We start from the raw sequence: 16,997 nt of genomic DNA, 5'->3' as shown, positions 1-16,997 counted from the left end.
CATTGGAAGCATCAGTAAGTGCAGGCTAGAGTTCAGAAGGTGATTTGCTTTAAAGACTGAAATAATAGAAACCTCCAAATCACAAGCCCTGCTGTGATACCAATGGTACTGAACAGGAAATGGAGAGTACTGGCTACCAAGACCATGGGAAACCCCACCTGCTGAGCAAGCTCCTGCGCACATTGAAATCATGAAGAAAATTACTCAGCCCAATTATTCAGCTTTCTCCTTTTCTCTTTAGTGCTGCTCTGAGAACCTTCTTTTCAGTGCTGTGGTAAGCTGAGGTCATGCTGAAGTTTCCAAGTGGCGGGTCTCAAATACAGTTTTCCACTAATTCTTTCACTTTCAACCATCCAATCCAATCCAAGGTCCACTTTTAGTCTAGCAACAACGATCTTTCCCCTTCCACAAAATTTTACTCATATTCCTCATTTTGAGCTATAATTTTTTAAATGTTATATTTCAAAAATATCACCTTGAACCAGATCCTGAAAGGTATTTAGGCACCTAATTCCCATTGATTTCAGTGGAAGTTCCGCTCCTAAATACCCGTAAGAATCTGGGCTCCTCTTTATGTACAATTTCCTTTTAGCTGCAGATTCCTACACAGTTAACATATAGGTTTAAAATTCAAAGAATTTCCCTGTCTCATTCATACACACTGTGCTACATGATTTTGGGTGGCTAATAACTATCTATCTGTATTTAAAGAGCCTGAAGCCCTCATGTAGGTGAGGGTTTGTTTAGGATAATACAAACAGAAGCCTTATTTACTTTCCTACACAGAACAGGTATTGACAACTGTTGCTAACAATGATTGCAGATGAACCAGCGCTGAACATGTTTCAGCTGTAAATGTAGAGAAGGAAAAACCTGGTTAACTAAATTAACTGAAATGGTGAGAAACTGGGCTTGCCCTCGTGTGACCCATGTTTAATGCTTCAGTTGTAATCACTCTGACTGCTACTGATTGGTAATCTAGACAAGGCCTCAAGAGCAAAGGAATGACACTAAGTAAAGGTAAATTTAGGATATGTTTCCTAATAGTGAGACCTCAGACTGTGGAATACTCTCCTCCCAAAGCAACTGGTGGAAGCCTCTCTTGAGACACCTGAAATCAGACTGGATCAAGTTCTAGAAAATATACTGTCACAGGTGCCGTTTTTCCAAGTTGCTGGGGATGCTTGACCCCCCCACTCCACCCCTACCCCAAACCCCCATCCTGCCTCTTCCCCTGTTCCACCCCCTTTCCCGAGTGCACCCCCGCCATGCTACTGAACAGCTGATCACCAGCAGGCAGGAAGTGCTGGGGGGGAGAGGTAAGAGCTGAAGGGGGGCAGGGCTTCTGGTGGGTGCTGAGCAGGGGCGGCTCCAGGCAGCAGCACACCAAGCGTGTGCTTGGGGTGGCAAACCGCGGGGGGCACTCTGCCAGTGGCCGCGTGGGCGGCAGGCAGGCTGCCTTCGGTGACATGCCTGCAGAGGGTCCGCTGGTCCCGCAGGCAGCCGCTGAATTTGCGGGACCGGGGACCTCCCACAGGCAAGCCGTCAAAGGCAGCCTGCCTGCCGTGCTTGGGGCAGCAAAATGCCTAGAGCCGCCCCTGGTGCTGAGCATCCACTAGTGTACTGTACCAGACAAAGGGAGCAAGTTTGCACTGGTAGGGAAATAGGCCACATAACCTACTATGCTAGGTTAGTTTGGTTGTCACAGGTTATGTCAATAACAACTTTTTTCCTGATGTGATCATGGTGGACAGAAGTCTGATACATAAGGAGAACAACTGTTTTATAGGTCCATTCAAAAATGCTAAGTCTGACTCTGGGGATATGATCAAATCCTTGGAAAAATATGTTCAGAGCCTCTAGGAGTTAAAGGGATATTAGCAGGGAGATGGGAGATCTCTGCAGTTTCATGAGGGATGTGAAGGATCCATCTGAAAAATAAAACAAAAACTTGTATTTTTCTTTTTACAGACATTGGACCAAATGAATTAGTAAGAGGAGGATGTTAAGTGGGAAACTATATTTGAAAAGTGAATAAAACAATATAATGTATGGCTGTTTTTAAATTAACTTTTCTGCTGACTCTGCGGCTAGATGATATTGTTAAGCTGCAGGTTAAGGGAATGTGGCGCTCAAAGAAAAATGAAAAGGCAAAAAGACAAGATTGTCCATTTATGAGATTCTGAAGACTGGCAGAATTAACTGTAAAACAAAATCCTGTGTTGTCCAATTTTAGTCAGACTAAATTCATTGAGCGACAAAGATTGTACACCTAGCAAAGACTTGCTCTCAGAGTAACTCACACCATTATTTCCTACCAGGAAAGGCATTAATATAAAAAAAGATGGCCTTGAGTATGAAACAACTGAAAGTAAGATTCTGCAAAATTAAATCTGGAAGAAACAGACAATGTCAGAAATGAAAGCTGAAAAGAAGAGCTCTCCCAGATTCTTTTAAAATACAGGAGACCACTTTGTGTTAAAATAGTATTAACTGGAAACATTGTGTGAGTGGTTTCAGATGTTCGACATATCAGAAAAGGACTCTGGAAGATCCTGCTTCCTTGTGATCCAGTGTTAACTCTAAACCCAAGAAGAGAATGGTAGGCTCCCTGGGTTACTTGGGAAAATTACAACCTAAGGCTGTTAATTTAGAATGTTGTAACCACAGCAATATGATGCCTCCAGTTTATCGCCCTTTCTGTCATGGATAGCATGGACCTCTGATGCATTCAAGCACTGTTTTTCCTCTCACTTTATCCAGTCATGTATTCAGAGGTGGCCATCACTTCCCCACAGAGAATAATGGCCAGTAAATAAGATAACTCTTGCTAAATACATAGTCCTTTTCATCCATAAATCTCAAAGGTGGGTAAGCACTATTATCCCCATTTAGAACTTAGTAGATTAAAGCAAGAAGACTCAGAGACTTGATCAAGGTCATGTAACAAATCAATGGTAGATCTAGGACGAGGACCTTGGTCTGCTGATGCCCAGCATGGCACCCTGGACCAGGCTGCCTCATTGTCTCAGGGCAATGACCAATCACTTGGTGATGGGTTTAGTGCTTTCTTTTTCTCTACATTCTGGGCCACCTCTTTTGTTTATTGCATTCCTCAGAGTTCCCATTCCCTGGACAAATTATAACAAAGCATATCCTATGTGGATCTGATTCTACTCCACAAAAGCCAATGTTTTCTTGGCACTGACTTCAATGGACACAGGAGCAGGCCTTGTGTGAGATGCACTGTGCTATTGCAAGACCCATTTGTTCCTCTTCTGAGATGCACATTATATTGTGAATGTATTTTCTTCTGAGGACAGCCATGCAGGCAAATAAAATACATGCTTTTACTGAATGTTTGCTAATGTTTTACTTGGAATAGCATCAGGCAGTGACAGTGATATAATAAGTGTGTAATTATGGAGAAAATCAGATTGGCAAGCGATTCTGTGCAATGATCACCAGGACACTGTGTATTTCATATTCTTCTACTGGAATTCACTGTACAGTTATATTTGACAAGTTACAAAATAATTCAATTCCAACTAATCCAGCATCTGAAATGGCAGATTACTGCCAGACATTTCCAAACTGATTAAGGGTTTACTGGGGATTCACCATTAATTGGTATGTGCCACAATGCTAAAATTACCTAGTGCTACTTTGAAAACTTAAGGTTAAATATTTAACAGTCTATAACAATAAAAATTCATTTGCTTCATTTCAGACATCTGTGCAAAAAATAAACATCACACATCATTTTATTAAATTCACTAATATTTATTCTGGTTCCCAATCTAGTTTTTCTGAAAGGGATAAAGTCAGATATTTGTAGGGTAACCTATACCACTGGCATGACTTCACCAATATAATAAATATAGTTGCCAAGCTAGCATTTTTAATAATCAAAAGCATTATAATAGGTTTCAAGTTGTGAGGGACTTTTGTTCAAGCCTCTCTTTTATACACAGGGATAGACATATATGTTAGGGCTGGCCAGAAAACAACAATTCCAGTTAGAAAAAAAAATCAAGGTTTCAGTATTTTTCATTCCAATGTGGACCGGGACCTTTTGGGAAATTTTGTGAAAACAGAAGCACTCAAAGCCAATATGGCCTGAACCTGGGATGTGGGAGATACAAATTCCTGCTCTGCCTGATTCACATCTCCCACATCCCAGGGAAGTGCCCTAACCACCTGGCTATTCTGAGATGGTCTTTATAACTATTGATATAAAAAAATTTAGCCTACATGCTTGACACCTCATCTATCCTCTACTCCATCTTCATGGGACTTAGTCTACCATTCCAAGCTCTTCAGCATCTTTAAATAGCTGCCATATTTATAACAGAACCAAACCAAAACCTGTAATAGGTGGATGGCTTACAAGAGTACTGATAGGCTTGAGGTGAAGATATGGGCGTGGGATTCATTAGGTCTTGGTTCAATGCCCAACTCTACAACAAATTTGTGTTTGACCTTGGACAAGTTGCAATCTCTGCACCTTAGCTCTTCATCTACTACAAGGGGATAATAGTTGTTTTTGACTGTGCCTTACATAGTATGTGCCAGATCATGGGTGGAGCATCTAGGTGCTACTGTAACATTAATAATACTGACAGAGAAATGCTTCCTCCTTCTTACTTTATACTGACAATACTATTCTCCTGGTATCTGCCCACAATGTCTCAATTTACTTACCCTCATCCAACAGTTTGGGCAGTGTGACAGGACAGCTGCCCCTCACTGGCTGGCAAAGGGTTAATAGCAGCCCTTGGAGTGGCTGCGCAGAACCCAGCCAACCAGAGGCAGGCTTAGAAGCAGCCAATTAGGGCCAGACCGGGCCCTATAAGAAGGGCTGCAGGGCAGAGAGGAGCTCAGTCTCCCCCTGGAGCTTGAGGGAGAAGGACTGGCTGCCTGTAGAGAGAAGTGCTGGGACAGAGCAGTGCTGGGCAGGGTCAGGGGAGTAAGTGGAGCTCCAGCCTGGCTGGCTCCCAGATGAAGGCCTTGATACAGGGGCCAAGTAGGTGCTGGGCTACGGGGAAGTGGCCCAGGGAAAGCAGGTAGTGGCAGAAGGGAAGGAGAGGCAGTGAGTGGCTGCCAGCTATAGGGTCCCTAGGTTGGGGCCCAGAGTAGTGGGTGGGCCTGTCTCCCCCACCCTTTGCCCCAGTGGCCTGAGCGAGGGGCTGGACTAGGGGCTGCAGTTTGCCACTGCGGCGAAAGGCCAGGTGAAGCACTGCTGGGTCCCCCAGAAGGGGGGAGACAATGGAGTTGGGGCACAGGCTGTGCCCTGAAGAGGACGTTGTGGTCCAGGAGTGACAAGGGTCCCCACAGACAGTGGAGAAGCAGTGACGGAGAGTGAGACACCACAAGAGGAGGGCGCCCTGATGATTGACAGAGCTAATTCCCAGAGCAACCAGCAGGTGGTGAGCACAACACATTACAGGCAGTTATCTAGTTACAAAGTAAACTGGACTAAGTCAAAAATAATGAGGAGTCCGGTGGCACCTTAAAGACTAACACATTTATTTGGGCATAAGCTTTTGTGGGTAAAAAACCCACTTCTTCAGATGCAAGAAGTGGGTTTTTTACCCACAAAAGCTTATGCCCAAATAAATGTGTTAGTCTTTAAGGTGCCACCGGACTCCTCGTTGTTTTTGTGGATAGAGACTAACATGGCTACCCCTCTGATACGGGTCTAAGTCAGAAATTCTCCCAGCTTCTATGTGTAGATACAAGTTTCATATAGACTTTGAGGGCTTAAAATGGATAAAAAGAGTCATAATATACTTAGGCATGCTTGTCTCCCAATCACTGAATAATATAATCAGAAGAAACCGCCCTCCCAGCCCCTCCATTTCTTAAATTCCCTGACTGTTGTAATCAATGAGCAGCTTTGTCAATGCTTTGGTTTGAAAAATGTAAAAGTTTATTCTGAATAAACCTTTGTCTTAAATGCCATTCAATGGATTTCTGGTGCTGGAAAGCATGTGTCAAGTCAATCTGCATTCTAGACACCATGCTGTATTATGGTTTTGTGACCTGAAAAAAGAATCCCCAATTGTTTCCAGGTGCTGTAAAACTTGTTTTGTGAAGGCTAATCTGGGTTGTTTGGAACGATGGAAAGCACTTCTTAGGACATCAGGACCCTATTCTCCCTGTGTCAATCTTGAAGTCAGACAGTGCAGAGCTTTTTCCGGTATAGGAAGATGAATTCTGATAGTTCTGAGATTGTGTAGGTTTATAGAAAGATTTTTCTAAATGTCTCTACCTATGAAAACCACTGGGCACCCATGTGAAAAGCCTCTTCCCCATGACTTGCAGTCATGTAAAGCCTGTCCTAAGTAGCTCTACCTTCTGGTTTACATATGATCTTGATTATTTAAAATCCCGAGTTGAAGCAGACCATTTCTTGGAGTTTGAGAGCCAAGTTTAATAGAAATAGCTATTCAAATAAATGGAATGACAGGCGTAGCTAATTAATCTGTGATAACGGTTGTACTGTCTCATTTTTAATATAACTGAATTAATGTGCCATTCAAACAGTTGACAAGTCACATGCACCATTCTAAAACAGACATTAAATCCAGAGATACAAAATGTTTTCTAAAGCTATTGCCAGTGTTTGAGAGAGATTCTTCTTGGACTAATACCCAACAAGCTGTAATGATCACATAGTCTAGTGCTTATCCCTTTTGTTTACAGATCATATATGTGTATTGTATAGGTAACAAAATGATAGAAATAGCAGTATGACTAGTGCAGAAATTGCTAGCACCACCTGTTAGTGAAAATGAGAACTGCAGGTGAATGTAAGATCAGCGTGAACAGCTAGGAAGTCCTCATGACTCCCTTTTGTGATCCCAAAGTAGTTGTCTCATGGAAGAGCTCTATAAGATCCTTAATGCGTTTATAAACATGACTTTAGGCAAATTAGAGTCACACATCCACCATCCCCCAGTACAATTATCCACATCACCCCAGAATGTTAGGTCAAATCCCAACATGTATCCACACTGTGAATGAAGTCCAGAACTCCCTTAAAGGTGGGTGGCACAGTGCCAGAACAAGATGTCGCCTACTAACAGACTTTAACTGAAATGCTTTTACATTCAAATGCCATTTCTTATAACACAAAATACTCGTGAGCCATATGAGCTAAAAGAATGGCAGCTTAATCACAAGGCATTTTTTTCCTCTGTTACCTAGTAGGTCTTTTGGGAGACTTGTGATTATGGTAGCATTGTGATTGTGATTATGGTTAGCATTCTGAGAATCAAGCCCTCGGACCTTGATTTGATGATCAAGCCTTCGGACCACGACCCCTTCCTACTTCTGCACGTTGGCACCAATGATACTGCCAAGAATGACCTTGAGTGGATCACTGCAAACTACATTGTTTTGAGAAGAAGGATAAAGGAGTTTGAGGCACAAGTCATGTTCTCGTCCATCCTCTCCATTGAAGGAAAAGGCCCAGGTAGGGACCATTGAATTGAGGAGGTAAATGCATGGTTGTGCAGATGGTGTTGGCTTTGGATTCTTTGACCATGAGATGTTGTTCCAGGAAGAAGGATTGCTAGGAAGAGATGGGATCCACATAACGAAGAGAGGGAAGAGCATCTTTGGAGGCAGGTTTGCAAACCTAGTGAGGAGGGCTTTAAACTAGGTTTGCCGGGGGATGGTGACCTAAGCCCGTATGTAAGTGGGGAAGTGGGATACTGGGAGGAAACACAAGGAGGAGGGTGCAACAAGTGAGGCTTCCTGATTCATACTGAGAAAGTAGGGCAATCGGCTAGTTATCTTAGGTGCCTGTACACGAATGCAAGAAGCCTGGGAAACAAGAAGGAAGAATTGGAAGTCCTGGCACAGTCAAGGAACTATGATGTGAGTGGAATAACAGAGACTCGGTGAGGTAACTCACATGACTAGAGTACTGTCATGGATGGATATAAACTGTTCAGGAAGGACAGGCGAGGGAGAAAAGGTGGAGGAGTTGCACTGTATGTAAGGGAGCAGTATGATTGCTCAGAGCTCCAGTATGAAACTGGAGAAAAGCCTGTTGAGAGTCTTTGAGTTAAGTTTAGAGGCGAGAGCAACAAGGGTGATGTCGTGGTTGGCGTTTGCTATAGACCACCAGACCAGGGAGAATGAGGTAGACGAGGCTTTCTTTGGACAACTAATAGAAGTTTCCAGATCACAGGTCCTGGTTCTCATGGGGGGACTTCAATCACCCTGACATCTGGTGGGAGAGCAATACAGCAGTGCACAGACAATCCAGAAGTTTTTGGAGAGGGCTGGGGACAACTTCCTGGTGCAAGTACTGGAGGAACCAACTAGTGGCTGTGCTCCTCTTGACCTGCTGCTCACAAACAGGGAAGAATTGGTAGGGGAAGTAGAAGTGGGTGACAACCTGAGCAGCAGTGACCATGAGATGGTTGAGTTCAGGATCCTGACAAAAGGAAGAAAGGAGAGCAGCAGAATATGGACCCTGGACTTCAGAAAAGCAGACTTTGACTCCCTCAGGGAACTGATGGGCAGAATCCCTTGGAAGGGTAATATGAGGGGGAAAGGTGTTCAGGACAGCTGGCTGTATTTTAAAGAAGCCTTATTGAGGGTGAATTAACAAACCATCCTGATGTGCAGAGAGAATAGTAAATATGGCAGGTGACCAGCTTGGCTTAACAGAGAAATCTTTGGTGAGCTTAAACACAAAAAGGAAGCTTACAAGAAGTGGAAACTTGGACAGATGACTAGGGAGGTGTATAAAAATATTGCTTGAGCATGCAGGAATGTAATCAGGAAAGCCAAAACACAATTGGAATTGCAGTTAGGAAGGGCTGTGAAGGGTAACAAGGTTTCTACAGGTATGTTAGCAACAAGAAGGTGGTCAGGGAAAGTGTAGGACCCTTGCTGAATGAGGGAGGCAACCTAGTGACAGATGATGTGGAAAAAGCTGAAATACTCAATGCTTTTTTTGCCTTGGTCTTCACAGACAAGGTCAGCTCCCAGACACCTGCACTGGGCAACACAGTATGGGGAGGAGGTGAGCAGCCATCAGTGGTGAAAGAACAGATTAAGGACTATTTAGAAAAGCTGGACATGCACAAGTCCATGGGGCCAGATCTAATGCATCCGAGGGTGCTGAGGGAGTTGGCTGATGTGATTGCAGAGCCATTGGCCATTATCTTTGAAAACTCATGGCGATCAGGGGAGCTCCTGGATGATTGGAAAAAGGCAAATATAGTGCCCATGTTTAAAAAAAGGGAAGAAGGAGAATCTGGGGAACTACAGACCAGTCAGCTTCACCTCAATCCTGGAAAAAGCATGGAGCAGGTTCTCAAGGAATCAATTTTGAAGCACTTGGAGGAGAGGAAGATGATCTGGAACAGTCAACATGGATTCACCAAGGGCAAATCATGCCTGACCAACCTGATTGCCTTATGATGAGATAACTGGCTCTGTGGAAATGGGGAAAGCAGTGGACATGATATATCTTGACTTTAGCAAAGCTTTTGATACCGTCTCTCACAGTATTCTTGCCAGCAAGTTAAAAAAGTATGGATTGGATGGACTATAAGGTGGATAGAAAGCTGGCTAGATCATCAGGCTCAATGGGTAGTGATCAACAGCTCAATGTCTAGTTGGCAGCCGGTATCAAGCGGAGTGCCCCAGGGGTCTGTTCAGAGGCCAGTTTTGTTCAACATCTTAATTAATGATCTGGATGATGGGATGGATTTCACCCTCAGCAAGTTCACGGCTGACACTAAACTAGGGGGAGAGATAGATGCGCTGGAGGGTAGGGATAGGGTCCAGAGTGATCTAGACAAATTGGAGGATTGGGCTAAAAGAAATCTGAGGGTCAACAAGGACAAGTGCAGAGTCCTGAACTTAGGATGGAAGAATCCCATGCACCGTTACTGGCTGAGGACCGACTAGCTAAGTGGCAGTTCTGCAGAAAAGGACCTGGGGATTACATTGGACAAGAAGCTGGATATGAGTCAACAGTGTGCCCTTGTTGCCAAGAAGGCTAACTGCATATTGGGCTGCATTAGTAGGAGCATTGCCAGCAGATTGAGGGAAGTGATTATTCCCCTCTATTTGTCACTGGTGAGGCCACATCTGGAGTATTGCGTCGAGTTTTGGGCCCTCCTACTACGGAAAGGATGTGGAAAATTGGAGAGAGTCCAGCAGAGGGCAACAAAAATGATCAGAGGCTGGGGCACATGACTTATGAGAAGAGGCAGCCTGAGGGAACTGGGCTTATTTAGTCTGCAGACGAGAAGAGTGAGGTGGGATTTGATAGCAGCCTTCAACTACCTGAATGGGGGTTCCAAAGTGAATGGAGCTAGGCTGTTTCTCAGTGGTGGCAGATGGCAGAACAAGGAGCAATGGTCTCAAGTTGCAGTGGGGAAGGTTTAGGTTAGATATTAGGAAACACTATTTCACTAGGAGGGTGGTGGAGCACTGGAACAGGTTACTTAGGGTGGTGGTGGAATCTCCATCCTTAGAGGTTTTTAAGGCCCAGCTTGATAAAGCCCAGTTGGGGTTGGTCCTGCTTTAAGCAGGGGGTTGGACTAGATGACCTCCTGAGGTCTCGTCCATCCCTGATCATTTATGAATCGCCTGCCTCTACATTTTCCCACCAAGATTTGGGATTGGCTGGCATGGGTACTAATGCTAGCAGTGACTTATTTAAGGATACCTTGCTTCATTGAGCGCTCTGGGGGAAATAAAATGTCACATCATTACAAACACTTGGGGGAGGGGGCAATTCTGTCCTTAAATACACAGGAACCTATATATCCCATACATAACTGCTTTCAGATCTCTCTCTCTATATATATATAGATAGATATCTATATCTATATAACAGCAGGTATGGACTGATAGATCTGAGAGCAGGTTTAGTTGCCAATCCAGCACACACTTATGCATGTATTTAATATTGCACAAATAAGGAATCCCATTAAAGTAATACAATTAAACCTGGAATTAAGTGTTGCAGGATCTGGATTTTAGTGAGTATTGTCTTTTGATTGTTTCAAAAGAAAACTCACAACTCATCTATTACCAGGAATGGGGAGACACCAACAACAACTTAACCAGGGAAATGAAAGGAAGGGAATCCGTAGGACAAAAATGGCAGAAACAGTTTGAACAATATAAAAAATGACCCAAACTTTTGCCCAAAACTCAGAATGAACCTGAATTATTCTTTTTAAAATTTTACTTGAATGTTTATGCATATCTTTGCTTCCTGCTTTTGGCAATAACCAGAAGGAACTATTGGAATAACATGCTGATTCTAGTTCACATCTAAACAGGACCAAGAGGAATGGTGGCACTTCCTCTTCTTCTTCCTTCTCCTCCACAGTGCTGACAGGGCACTAGTGCAAATCCTAGGGGGTAGGGAATCACTGCTATTAAGTGAGTTGAGTGCTACTGAACAGTGGCAGATTGACAGCCTTGGAGAAAGAAATCCCCTATTTAGTTACCGAACAGGTACAGCACAGGCAATGGTAGTGCAAGCTCCCTCCCATGGTCACAGTAATTTGCCACAACTCTGTTCCAAAGGGTCAGTGTTACTATAGTTACTAGACCCAGGCAATCGCTGGTCTAACAATGGTGCTAATTTCTTCCAACTGTTCTCTATGAACTGGCTGGAGAACCCCAGGTAACGTCATATAGGTTATCAAACAACCACCCCATAGCGATGACTTTTGGTTGCTATCACACTCAAATGCATACCTATCCCTTATCAAACTGCTGACCATCTATTATCAATCTTCATTCTCTCTGTCTGATTTTTTTTAACAGTTTGTCCCAACGTGTTTTTTCCCCCTCCATTCATTGGAAGATTTAATGATGTGTGAAAAACCATGCATACTCTTTGAACAAGTTCTGGGAAATCTTCTGACAGTACATCAGTGGCAGTAATAAAGCAATGGAGCGAGGTGAATATGCAATGCCCTGTAACTGGATGTCTTTCTGCCATTAGAGAAATGCAAAGAATCCTTAATGATGACAGGATCAGGCCCATATATGTCATTTGATATCCAGTGCAGAGCTTCGCACACATGGGTTTATGAATCTGTTGAAGGGGAACCAGATTTGTCACCATAATACAATTGACCACTCTTTATAAGAAAAGGTCAAACAGATGAATAACACTACGCACCATATAAATTTGGATAAAACATGTAATATGCCAATAAAAATAGCAGGAATAGGAGAGGAACTTGCCAGCCAAAGGGTGCCTTGTATAGACCACAGAAACAAGACTAGAAAACTAACACAAATCAAGGCAATCTTGTCCATAAAAATCCTTAATATAAAATAGGGAACACCACTGAATTGATGTCTAGAAGATAATGTTTAAAATCCAGTTACAGAAATACATAACAGCACATTAGGACTAACCTAATAAAATAGAACAGATTCATAAAACTGGAGCTGTACTTTGCTAGTTTCAGCATCCTGGTTGGGAGAGAGAAGTACTGAATAGTGGGGCACATTACAGTTTAAGCAGGGTAGTAAAGCATAATTGGTATGCCTTATCTTTTTCGTTATGAGAAACGCCATATAGTCTAATAGTCACCATAAGATAATGGTTCCCTTTACAATGCAGACTTTTGGTCCACATCCTCTGCCAGCATAGGTCCACTAACCTCAGTGGTATACACTACCAGAGATTTTGGCCCTCTAAAAGGTAAATATGTCACTGAAACTCAGAGGACTAGTTTGTTTCAGTGTGGCTGAGCCACACAAGAGTGCCTCAGCCACACAAGAGTGCCTCTCACAGTTTTCAAGCAGCCTGAGGAGTATGTGGCAAAGCTTAAGAGACTACAAAGACGAAAACCACAGCTTACTGCTGGGGAAGAGTTTGCTTATGAATTCAGAACTATACTCTGTACACAGACAGTCTATATGGAAAGTTGAATAGCATCATTACAGAGACACATAACTTGTTTTCCTTTATGGTATTCTGCTGCTGTTTATAAGGCAAAGATAACTTCAGCAGAAATAAATGTACAAGGAGCAGCCACTTAATTTATTATGAGATGAAATTCTTAATAGTTCAACCTAGTGGAAAGACTCATTTCTTTGACACTATGGTGGGCCTGGCACCTCACTGCCCCTTTGGGGCGGTGGGGGATGGGTGTTGGAACCTTGCCACTCCCAAGTTCGTGTGCTCACCTCTCTGTGGGCGGCCTGATGAGGCCTAATGGCCTCCCTCCATGCAATCATCCCTTAGTTAGGATCATGTGCCCTAATGGCCAGAGTCCATATAAATCACTCCCAGCATCCAAGTAGTGTGGCCCAGTGGCCAGAGTCCATATATCCCCCCATCGCAGGCGGGATAGTGTGGCCTAGCGGCCAAAGTCTGTGTAACTTGCCTCAAACGTCTGGGCAGTGTGGCCCAAAGGCCAGGGTCCACATAAATCACTCCCAGGATTGGAGCAATGTGGCCTAATGTCCAGAGTCGATATAATCCCCCTTGTTAGCGGGGTAGTGCGGCCTAGCAGCCAGAGTTCGTATGATTCCCGTGCTGGGACACACACCCCCCACCTCCAAGTGGGGGGTGAGAGGGACAGGTGGCTGGGAGGGGTAGGGAACCACCCTCTCCACCAGGTCCCAACCCAAGGCCCTGGTAGTGGCAAGTTCCCCTTGCCACAGGCTCGGCGGGGAGCTGCCCGAAATACGCTGAGCCTCTGAGTGGCTCTAACGCCGTTTTCCTCTAAAGTTTCCCTGGGTCACTTCCTACCATAACTTCTGGGTCCTCCATTTCAGGGGGTCCTCTGGTCTGTTCCCCTTCTGTTATGTACTCCGTCTGGGTATCGGGGCGCATCCCAGCTTGTCTGGCTTCCAGATCCTGGAGTGCAGGCAGTTCCTCCTCGAGAGCTGGTGGCATGCCTCCTTCCCCTCTGATGGTCAGCCCAAAGTGAGCAACTCTGCAGGCTTTTATACCTGTTCTCCAGCTGGAGCATGCCCAGCAGAGCCTCAGGGGCATGGCTTCCTCTGCTACGAAGGAAGGGTTAACCCCTGCGGTACCAGTGCGGTGCCGCTCTGTCCCGTCACAGACACCCAGTGTCAGCAGCTCATCTCAGGTATCTTATGAGATGTGAAACAAAAGAGCAAATCAACTGCTTTCAGAAGAAGTGATCAGCTGGCCTACAACAAATTTAAATCTCATGACAGAGCCTTGTGATCTTCAACCCCCAGCTTTCATTATTTTAAGGGACAATAATTCTGGTGACAAACTAGCATAAAGAAGCAGCTAGTACAATACAAAATATGTTGCACCCAGGACACACATTTTATGTTCCCTTAACAACTTAGAGATAAGACTGTGTGTGTCACTACCTATGCATTTTTCATAAACATGAACTTTAATGAGAAATGAACATAAATCTTACATTTAAATGTGTAGTTTGACCATCCTGAGACAATTAAATAATTGGTGATGATTGTCACCAAGCAATACATCACACAGCCATAGAGTGGTAAAAGAAAAGCTTTCTTGTCTGCTGACAGGTGTTTGGAATGAAAGACTTGGTTTTCCTTTAAGATTCAATCAGGAATTACATAAAGGTGAAAGATTCTTTCTGCTGCTTTCTGGCCGGTCAGCTATAGTATTTCTGCATTAGAAACAATGCTGTCTTCCTGGCAGTTTTACCTTTTTTGGAATTTTAAATTTTCTGAACATTTTAATGAAAATGAAGAGCAAAAGTCCAGACTTTCAGCTGGTGTAAATCAGGCACAACTTTACTGACTTTAGTGTCACTATGCTGATCTACACTAACTGAGGACCTCGCCCCAAATATTTGAAAAGGTAGTTCCTGTATTGAGACAGCCTTTGCTCTTACAGCAAAACAAATGTAAATAGAGAGCAGGCTAGGAAGAGATATCAGAAGCTGTGGCTGAAAAAAGGATTGAAAAATTAAAAAGCAAGATGGGGAGGTCAAGAGCAGGTGAGCAGAAGATGCATGCAACAGAGATGGGCATTTTTCTAACAATCATTCATCATTCATTCATGCCCGTCACCCTAGTCGGGGTATGGGCCGCCAACAACAGATCTCCAGAGTCCTCTATCCTGGGCCATTTGCTCTAATTGTGTGCTATCAGCCTGAAGGTTGTGTGCCATTTGTGTGCTATCAGCCTGAAGGTTGCATCGCCAGGTGTTTCTTGGACGGCCTCTTTTCTGCTTGCCTTGGGGGTTCCACCGCAATGCCTGTCTGGTGATGTTGGTTGGCTGCTTGCGTAGTGTGTGTCCTATCCAGCCCCACCTTCTTCTTCTAATTTCTTCCTCTGCTGGAGGTTGACGAGTCCTCTCCTAGAGGTGGATGTTACTGATGGTGTCTGGCCAGCGGATCTTAAGAATCCTTCTAAGGCAGCTATTAATGAAGGTCTGGATCTTCCTAGCAGTTGTTTTAGTTGTCCTCCAGGTTTCAGCTCCATACAGTAGGACTGGTTTCACATTGGAATTGAACAGTCGAATCTTTATTGCCAAAGATAGCTCTCTGGAGCTCCAGATGTTCTTGAGATGTAGGAAGGCTGCTCTTGCCTTACCAATCCTTGCTTTGATGTCTGCATCTGTGCCACCCTGCTGATCGATAATGCTGCCTAGGTAGGTAAAAGACTGCACTTCTTCCAGGGGGCTTCCATTCAGTGTGACTAGGTCATTGCTGATGGAGTTAATCTTGAGGATCTTGGTCTTGTCCTTGTGGATGTTGAGGCCGACCTGTGATGACGTGGCTGCCACTACGTTGGTCTTCTCTTGCATCTGCTGTTTGCTGTGTGAAAGGAATGCAAGGTCGTCGGCAAAGTCCAGGTCATCAAGCTGGGTCTACAATGTCCACTGAATTCCGTTCCTACGCTCATAAGTGGATGTCTTCATAATCCAATCAATGACGAGGAGAAAGAGAAATGGTGACAACAAACATCCTTGTCTGACTCCGGTTCGTACCTGAAAACTGTTTGTGAGCTGCCCTCCATGGATCACTCTACAGTGTATGCCGTCATATGAGTTCTTAATCAAATTGACCACCTTTGATGGGATGCCATAATGCCGAAGGAGCTTCCAGAGAGTCTCTCGATCCACGCTATCGAACGCTTTCTCATAGTCAACAAAGTTGATATACAACGAGGAGTTCCACTCCAGAGACTGCTCAGCTATGATGCGGAGCGTTGCTATCTGGTCCGTGCATGATCTATTCTGCCGGAAGCCTGCCTGCTCATCTCGTAGCTGTGGATCGACTACATCCTTCATTCTCTCTAAGAGGACTCGATTGAAGACCTTCCCAGGCACCGACAGAAGTGTGATTCCTCTGTAGTTGGCACAGTTACTAAGATCTCCTTTCTTAGGGATTTTGATGAGGTATCCCTCTTTCCAGTCTGCCGGAATCGCTTCTTCTTCCCATATCTTCTCAAAGAGGGGGTACAGCATTTCCACTGAAGCATCCAGGTCTACCTTCAGGGCCTCTGCTGGAATATCGTCAGGTCCAGCCGCCTTCCTGTTCTTCATCATAGTGATGGCTTTTCTGATCTCGTCTCTAGTTGGTTTGTCACAATTGATTGGAAGGTCCTCGTTGGTTGGGTCAATGTCTGGTGGATTTGGTGGTACTGGTCTATTCAGGAGTTCCTCAAAGTGCTCCACCCATCTATTCATCTGTTGTTCTATTCCTGTTATAGACTTTCCCTGCTTATCTTTAACGGGATGTTCTGGCTTGCTGAACTTTCCAGACAGTCGCTTGGTGGTGTCATACAGCTGTTTCATGTTGCCGCTGTATGCTGCCTGCTCCGCTTCTGCTGCCAGTCCATCCACATAATCTCTCTTATCCTTCCTAATACTCCTCTTCACTACTCTGTGAGCTTCAGCATACTCTTTTTGAGCTTTGGCCTTTGCTGCTCTTGTCTTGCTGTTGTTAACTACTGCCTTCTTCTTCTTTCTATCTTCTATCTTAGTCAAGGTCTCTGCTGTAATCCACTCTTTC

Source organism: Mauremys reevesii, linkage group 2, assembly GCF_016161935.1.
Source record: "Mauremys reevesii isolate NIE-2019 linkage group 2, ASM1616193v1, whole genome shotgun sequence".
Taxonomy (NCBI): Eukaryota; Metazoa; Chordata; order Testudines; family Geoemydidae; genus Mauremys; species Mauremys reevesii.
Note: the sequence above shows the minus strand (reverse complement) of the source record.